We start from the raw sequence: 9,546 nt of genomic DNA, 5'->3' as shown, positions 1-9,546 counted from the left end.
CGATCCATCTGTCAATCTCCCGCTCCATTGTTCCCTCACTCGTGAACAAGACCCCGAGATACTTGAACTCCTCCACCTGAGGCAGGACTTCTCCACCCACCCGGAGAAGGCACGCCACCCTTTCCCGGTGGAGAACCATGGCCTCGGTTTTGGAGGTGCTGATTCTCATCCCTGCCGCGTCGCACTTGGCCTCAAACCGCCCCAGCACATGCTGAAGGTCCCGGTCCGATGAAGCCAACAGGACAACGTCATCTGCAAAAAGCAAAGACGAAATCCTGTGGTTCCCAAACCGGATCCCCTCCGGCCCCTGGCTGCGCCTAGAAATCCTGTCCATAAAAATTATGAACAGGACCGGTGACAAAGGGCAGCCCTGCCGGAGTCCAACATGCACTGGGAACAAGTCTGACTTACTGCCGGCAATGCGAACCAGACTCCTACTCCGATCATACAGAGACCGGACAGCCCTTAGTAGAGGGCCCCGGACTCCATACACACTGAACACCCCCCACAGAAGGGCACGAGGGACACGGTCAAATGCCTTCTCCAGATCCACAAAACACATGTAGACTGGTTGGGCAAATTCCCATGAACCTTCGAGCACCCTGCGGAGGGTGTAGAGCTGGTCCAGTGTTCCGCGACCGGGACGAAAACCGCATTGTTCCTCCTGAATCCGAGGTTCAACTATCGGCCGTAATCTCCTCTCTAGAACCCTGGCGTAGACTTTCCCGGGGAGGCTGAGAAGTGTGATCCCCCTATAGTTGGAACACATTCTCCGGTCCCCCTTTTTAAACAGAGGGACCACCACCCCGGTTTGCCACCCCAGCGGTACTGTCCCCTTCCTCCATGCAATGTCGCAAAGCCGTGTCAACCAAGACAGCCCTACGACATCGAGAGACTTGAGGTACTCAGGGCGAATCTCATCCACCCCCGGTGCCCTGCCACTGAGGAGCTTACGAACCACCTCGGTGACCTCGGCTTGGGTGATGGATGAGCACGCCTCCGAGCCCCAACTCTCTGCTTCCTCAGTGGAAGGCATGTCAGTCGGGTTGAGGAGATCCTTGAAGTATTCCTTCCACCGTCCGACGATGTCCCCAGTCGAGGTCAACAGCTCCCCACCAGCACCATAAACGGTGCCGGCAGAGTACTGCTTCCCCCTTCTGAGGTGCCGAACGGTCTGCCAGAATTTCCTCGAGGCCGACCGAAAGTCTTCCTCCATGGCCTCCCCGAACTCCTCCTCGTGTCTTAACAACATGCTTTGTGATTGCTTGCTGATTGACAGACGAGTAAATGAATCACAAACCAGCTTTTCCTCAACACTCCGCCTCCCAGTCATTGTGACTATCGTGATTGGTTGGTTGTTTCGGAGCCGGAAGTGCTGGAGTTTTTTCGGCTACGGAAAAATATATTTTTGTGTTATGCGTTAAAAATTTGAATTGCGTCAATACGGCAAGGAATTAACGCTGCCTTAACTCGTTAATTTGGCCACCATTAATATATATATATATATATATATATATATATATATATATATATATATATATATATACACACACACATGCACAAAATTCTAAAATAAGAGTGAGTCACATAAAAACTTCTAGGTACTCCAAGGTGGTACAATTCTTGGTGCTTAACTAAACTGTGTTACTGTACAGGTGTTTCATCATTCTCAGCTCGCTTCATCTCTCTTCTGGTTGCTGTTCCTCTGGAGAGTTCTTCTTCTCACATACACTTTGTTAAATGTGTGAAAGCAGTCTTCCTTGTTCGTTCTGTTTCTCCTGAGACCAGTTTGACATCTTTGGTCCACGGCTTTTTCCCGGTGATCTTCAGAAATGATGAATAACCTGCCAGGTGTTGGGAGGAACATTGCTCTCTTCTTGTCGTCTCTCCTTCAGGCTGCTGAGGAATGTTGGAAATATCTGTGACAACAATTGTTTTAAAAACGAACACAAATCAAGAAGGATGAAGGGTTTTCCAAATAAAGATGCACAAGAGAAGACATTTGTACATGAAAACAGATGATTTCTCAGCGTGCTGCAACGCGGCAGACCGACTCTCGGCAGACCGTCTCTCCTCTGCTGATGTCAGACAATCAGCACGGTTACCGTCATCGAGGTTCTGCTGGCTGATGAGAACGTGTGCAGGAGAGCTCCAGAAAGGAGCTGAAGAACACAGTCAGGGCAAAAGAAATTCATCAAACCCAGATGCATGGGTTTTCACTCTATAATTTTGCTCAACCTTTGCCCCAGAATTTACTTAAACCTTTTTATGGCTGGCCCTTCTTAAACCATCCAAAACTGCATTTATCTGGGTCTGGTTGTCGACTGAATCTCCTGCGGAAGCTCCGGACTACGCACAAGCTTTATGAGCTTTCTAAGAGAAACCTGCTCCTGACCAGGTTTACTCCACAGAGTCAGTTACCACGGTAACAGTCCGAGTATCAGTTACCGCAGTTGCTGAACCCTCTTGCTCGGGGGGATGTAACCTTGCTTTGTGAAACAGAAAAATTGGAGTTTTCCTAAACTCAGGTTCAACAAAGTTGGAGTTTGAACATAACCTGCTTTGTGAAACGGACCACAGACTTTTTGTGTTGATGACTTTCTCTTTTGTGGTATTCCGTTCCCCAATGTTGGCCCCTCAAAACTAGCTGCCCTCAGGGGACTAAACTTCCTCGGAAAGAGAGTAAAAACCTGGATTTGCTCTCAACCAGGAGTCAGTCATTGAGCCTGAAGGCTGCTGCTTCAAGTGACAGATTAAAGACTTGATTAAAAGATTAAACACTTCGTCTGATATTAGATTGACGTATCATTGTGTGTATGAATTTAAATTCCATCTCAGATCTTTTCTAATTGTTGAAGCTCTTTATTCATCTGAAGAGGATTCTGATTCCAAACACTGACCGCAGCTCTGTACACAGTACAGTTTTTAATCCCTCTCCAGGCTCCTAAATCCGACCTGTGCATCGTCTTCACCTGCTCCGCCTGAACACATCATCGACCTCGGATGCACAGAAGCCTCTGAATCACGTCTGCCTTACCTGTTCCCCCGCCGGGATTTTATTAGAAGTTTTAAGCCGAAAAGCCAACAAATCCATCTCTGTCTTGTTAAATTATTCATGCACAAATGACAAGCTGGAGACAAACAGTGCAGGAGAGACGCTTTGTTCATTGTTACATGAGGGAAGAAAATAGAGCTGCAGACTAAAAACTGTAAGAGGACAGTTTGTACCAGACTCCCGTAAATCCATCAGAGGCATGAAATAATGAAAAAAACAGCAGATAAAACATCTGAGAGCTTCTTTGCAGATGTTCAGTAAATATCTGCACACAGACACGTTTGAATGTGCCACTCTAATCATGCCCACTTCCTGAGGTCTGACATTAAAGGCTGCAGTGTAAAAACATTTCTATTTCATTCTGAAGATATAACTATTTATGTTCCAGGTATGCAATTATTTAGAAGAATTTAAGTTCACATTATAGGAAATATAAGAAATACTTTAAATGTTACAAAAAGGAAACTGAAAGAAACCCCATCAAAGGTAACACTTTTAAAAAAATTTAATTCAGAAATAATAAAACTGAAGTCTTTGCATTTTTCCACTGGTTCCAGCATGCAGCAGCAGCACTTTGCTTTCATGTAATAATTGCTCGGGGTTCATGTTCTGGGTCTCTGGAAAGATCTTAGACACAACTTGTGTTGTAATAGAAGCCATAAAAATAAAATTGAATTGAAAAGAACTACAACAGAAAAATCTATAACACTTATTTGGCTGATAATACTGAAATGGTCAGTTAAAAAAAACAAAAAACTTTTAGAATGTATATCGATTCACTGTTTACAGAGGCTACTGCCTTCATGCAGGTAGCGCAAGTTCGAATCCCGGCCTGTCGCCTTTCCTGGTTGCCTTCCCATCTCTTTCTCCATGCAAATTTCCTATCCACTACCGCAATTCTTTTTAAGAAGACACCGAAACACTTTTATATTTATAATTATTATTATTGTCACCCCTATGAAGTCACTACGCTTTATTCTGTGTTTAAAGAAAACTGTTATCATACAGAAACTAAGCCGGGTGTCCAGACTCAGGATCCCTCGATGATCTTTGACAACTTTTATTGCAGTGGAAGCTAAAACTAGAATAATAATACTCTCACTTTCTCACTTTCATGCTCCCTAATCAAATCCCCCAATTTCTGCAATCAACATACATTCATCTTTACCGAGAGTAAAATTAACTAATCTGAGGCCATTCAAGTGTTTCTAAGGAAATTTGGGATTCTTCATCTTCTGACCATACCGATGAAAAGTTGCAATGAGACGTCCCTGACTGACACAAGGAGACATTCTTCTTTGTGGTCCAGCTCGGACCGCTCTTGCAAGAACACGTAGGGCAGGGGTCGGCAAGTACGTTTGGCCTCGGGCCAATTTTTTTCGGAGCAACTGAATGGTGGGCCAGAACATCACATCAATCAGGCCAAACATGTTTTTTTTTCTACTAAAAAAAACTTTTTTCCCCTTATCTATAGGCTACTAGTATTATTATACTATTATATCTTGTACAAAAAAGTAATTTAAGAAAGTCATTAGTTTAAATAAAGTAACTTGAATTTGCTACAGACTGTTATTAGTGTGTTATTACTGCTTTAGCTACTCTGTGGCTGCGTTATGAAACCGCTTATAAGTAACTTGGTGATAATAATATTATTTTCTGCCAAGCTACTAACAAATGCAGTCCTTTAAAATACACAAAACGACATTAAACACATGAAAAACCCATGATATGAACAGTAGCACAGTAGTCAGTACGTGCACACGGAGCAGCAGCTCTCTGTCTGCTGAAGCGAGTGAGAGGGTATGCAAATGAGGCGGATTTTCCGACGTATTTTTACACATATAATGGACGTTCTACCATTTAAACGACCGACAGCAACACTCAAGGTAAGTTATCAGTTGTATTTTTCACAGTTTAAACCACAACAAATCACTTGACACATTCGTCTTACCATTTCAACAGCTCCAGGAGTTCCCCGGGAGTCTGTGCCTACGTCACTCCTGAATATTTGTGTGCACCTCTAATTAAGGCCCCCCTATGCTACAGGTGACAGGGAACTATACAGAATTGTGTGCGTCCGGAATCATGAAGATTCTACTTTTATTTTATTTTATTTTATCTTTTCTAAATAAAGGCTTTGAATTCTCTATGAAATTGTCGTTTTTGTGATAGTAAATAATAGGGCCAGTTATTATTGGAGACGGGCCAATTTTGGCCCGCGGGCCGCCAGTTGCCGACCACTGACATAGGGGATTCCCCTAACGAGTCCCACACCACACGCACACCTGTTCCTGACTAGGGGAAGCTGGAAAGGTCGCTGTCCTTACTACATTAATGACGACAGCAACGGTAAAGAAACTGAAGAGGACCAGGTCAGAACGAAACAAGGAATAGACACGGAGAGAACCAGCATAGAACGCGTAATGTTGGATGGGTTGTTACACACTGATGAAACCTTCAAGAAACTGACTCTGATCTCCCTGCTGGACTGGTATCTGGCTCGTTAGTTCTGCGGTTTCCTGTTTTGACGTGGCAATAAAGTTGTCCTCTTAGTAGTTTCGTCTTTATTTGACCAAACATGCCAACCACGGGCTTGGACTGATGTCCCCATGGGACATACTCAAGAAGACGTATTTCCAAGCTGCGTAGGGTGTAGTGTGCCAAGAACTTTGCTTTGTGCAAAGTTTTGTCAAATAAATCTGGTGATCCTCGTGCATTAGCAGCGCTGCTGTAGAGATACAGTATCCATCTACTTATACTTGTATTCTGTTTCCATTGTTTTAGGGTTATTTCATTAGTTGTGTGCAGAGGGCGTTTTTGTATTGTAACTTTAGCATAGCAAAAGACAAAAAAAAAATAATCAGAGGATGTTGTTGTGGAAGAAAGTATCCAATACCTCTGCATAAATACATTTTAACCACTAGCTGACGCCAGTATCTGAGTATAGCGGTTTTTACACAGAGGGCCCACAGCGGCAGCTGCCGCCGGCTTTCCCATTCATTGTGTATGTGCTGACGCAAGGGTGCAGGGTCTGCCGCCGAGCTCGGCGGCGCGCCGATTTTGCGCGGCGGCAAAGGGCCCAAGAGGGCGCAACAGGGTGCAGGCTACCGCTGCGAATTGAAATTTTTTTAATTCCACTGTGCGCCCTGTGACGACATCTCGGCGGTGTCCAATAGGAGAGAAGGTGCTGGAGGGTGAAAAAATAGATCAGAGACGATCAAGATGGAAGAAAGAATGATCTTGGCTGTGAGTCTGTGTGAGGAGCTGTGGAATACAAGACTGCAGGACTATCGGGACATCAATAAAAAGGGACAAAAGTGGAGAGAAATCTCCCAGAATTTGGACATACCTGGTGTGTTTAAAAGTGGTAGAAATGTGATATTATTTTGCTCTTTTAACAATAAAATGTTAGTTTAAAATAAAATATAGCATTTTCATGCCTCATATCAGGATCAATTGAATCATTTATCAATATATGGTAAAGACCATGTGTCAATACTTTTGTAAACTGAAGCACATACTTTACTCCATATCTAAAAATCTAGATGACTGACATGAGCTAAAAAACAACATAGTGCAGAAAGGTTTTTTAATAAAATATGTTTTTAACTATTTACAGTGTACAGTACAAGAACTTGAGGGACAGATATATGACGGAGAGGAAGGGAGGCCAGGCGTTCAGTTGCAAAAGGGTCTAAACTAAACTAAAACTAAACTAAGCAGTGATGAAGCCTGAAGTTGGTTGATCCTGCTGAGGCTCCAACTCTCCCCAACAGGCTGGAACTGCTCCCTGTTCAGTCTGAAGTAGACCTGGTCATCATGGAGCTGTAGCTCCCGAACGAGACTGTATTCCCCCAGATCCTGTCTTCTCATGAGGATTTCATGGATCCGACGAAGAACTAAAGCCAGGGCTTTTCTTTGAAGCAGGGACAGATACATTTTTCAAACCAAGCTGTAGCTACTGTACGTCCAAACGAGTGGGAAAACGGCGCCAGACCGGTAAAACTTTTTTCCGGTCGCTAAGCAACTTGCAACAAATATGTACGCGATGCGCGGATGTGCACCCTGCTCTGCGCCGACTCTGCGCCCACTCGTCGTCGACCATGCGCCCACCTTGCGCCAACTCTGCGCCGAGTCTGCGCCCACCCCGGCGGTGTGTGCGGCGCAAACCGCGTTCTATGTGAAAGACTGAAATCAAATAACACTCAAGAGTAAAGACTTGGCATCGGCTTGACTTATCTTTGCATGCAAAAGGGTCTAACGTACTGCACATCTCTGAGGGTTTGATGAAGAATGACACAGTTGTAAAATAACATACAAGTTCCCATAACCATCCTTGCAGCTGTGTAAGACAGCTGTGTAAAACAGCTAAACTCAACTCCATCACAGGTGTATGTTTATTTGTACAGATATGGTGCATTGTCTTCAGCACCGGTTGCTGCCGTAAACTCAAACCCTTCTTCTTCATCTCTGTGAGTTTCATAGGCTCTGCTTTCTCTGTCAGTGATACTGGCAGATCGTTCGATCAACTTCGTTTAGGCATATTCGTGTAGGCATAATCCCCAGAGCATAAAAATCACAATGATAATCTGACATATGAATGTAATGGAAAACGTATTTCTCAGAATCACAGCAACTAAAACAATAAGAGCAATTGGGTGCATGTGTAGGCTATTTTTAAATTGTTTATTGGTTTTAATCAGTTATTTGTTTAATTTGTGTTGTGTGGAAGTGTTTTGTATGCTATGGTATCTATCCGTTTGTTTTTTAGCACTGACTGATGGCACTTTTAATTTCATTGTTATATAACAATGACTAATAAAGATCTAACCTAATCTAACTGGTCCAACTAGAAGCTTATAAGGACAGAACGATTTTACTACTGTTATTTCCAGCGCCAACAGGCTACCTGTGAGACTGTTGAGGAGATGATTCATGCAACTGGTACGCAATACACAAACTGAATCAGAGAACCATCCATCCATCCATCCATCCATCCATCCATCCATCCATCCATCCATCCATCCATCCATCCATCCATCCATCCATCCATCAACTTGCACAAACCTGCCTCTCCCCAGCCACCTCCTCCTCCTCCTCCAAGAGATAGAGTCCCTGCAGTGTGTCCCGGGCTTGCCTTGGGGCATTCTTCCAGTTGGACATGCCAGATATAACTCCCAGGGAGGCGTAGAGGAGGCATCCCAATCAGATAAACCAAGTGTCTCCTCTGGATGTGGAGGAGCAGTGACTCCTGACAGAGTCCTGACACCCTCCCGGGGAAACTCATTTCAGCTGCTCGTATCCTTCTTTCGGTCACAGCTCATGACCAGAGGAGAGGATTGGAAACTCAAGACATGGCAGACTATTCATTTACTGTTGGAAGGCGTTTTTATGGTCCCCTTTATTGGCCCTCACAGCGTAGGTTTTGTTGTCTTAATTGCAATCCAAAAGGACGGAGCAAAGGTGAAATAAAAAATGATGACTCAAAATGGTTGGAATTTCTTTGGAATCACAAGCCCATGGGGTTTTTTTGTTTTGTTCGTTTTTTAAAGGGAAATAATGGATTGTTCATCGCCCCATTCAGCAACATTAATTTTAAAACCAGCAGGAAGCCGGTGGGGGACCAACACCACCCACCTGCAGGCACACGGAGATGCTGGTGCTCAGCATAAATGGATGCCACCTCATGGAATTCCTGCGAGCCATCATCACTCAGGGTACCAGTGCCTCAGTGTTCCTGTGTACAAGTGTTATTTATATTTTTTAAATCAAAAACGCTTCCAATTTTGTATTAAACAATGTCTAAATAATAATTTCCCTTATTATGAATATGAATTAGGTAAGTTTATTTCTTATTTTCTATCATTTTTGGTTTAAGGGGGTGGTACAAAGGTCTCGGAAATTCATGTATCAAATCTGATTCATCTGGCATTATAGGGTTAACAAACCTCTGGCGAGCAGCCGTTTTCTGCATTTCCAACGCGGGAAAAAATAACTTCTGACGTTTGAAGATAAATAGCTGCTGGTCGCACCCAGGGCTCACACACCCGGGTGATGTCGGTGTCGGCTAATCACGGATGTAACTGCTCAACTGGACTAAAACTGGCCTGCACACTCTGAGCACGCTCAACAGTTCCAACCCCGGGTTCAACCCGGAAGTGACGGAAAAAAGGAGAAGAGCAACACCACCAAGCTGAAAGCAGATACTAGTGCCACCTATAAAGAGTAGGGCTGGGCGATATATGGAGATTTTAACGCGATATGGTACGAGACAATATCGTTTATATCGATTTAAAAAAAAAAAAAACATTTTTTTTTTTACATTTTTTTTTTAATGATTTTGATATAGCTTATTTTGTGACAAATTGACTTGAATGTTTTATTTGAGATTTGCACAAATGTTTTGTTATTTGCACAACTGTCAACCTCAGTGGAAAAGTCTGCCTGCTACTGTCTACATTGTATTAATTGCACAGTGTATTTTAATTGAA

The sequence above is a fragment of the Cololabis saira genome, chromosome 11 (assembly GCF_033807715.1).
Source record: "Cololabis saira isolate AMF1-May2022 chromosome 11, fColSai1.1, whole genome shotgun sequence".
Classification (NCBI taxonomy): domain Eukaryota; kingdom Metazoa; phylum Chordata; class Actinopteri; order Beloniformes; family Belonidae; genus Cololabis; species Cololabis saira.
This window is presented reverse-complemented; position numbering follows the sequence as displayed.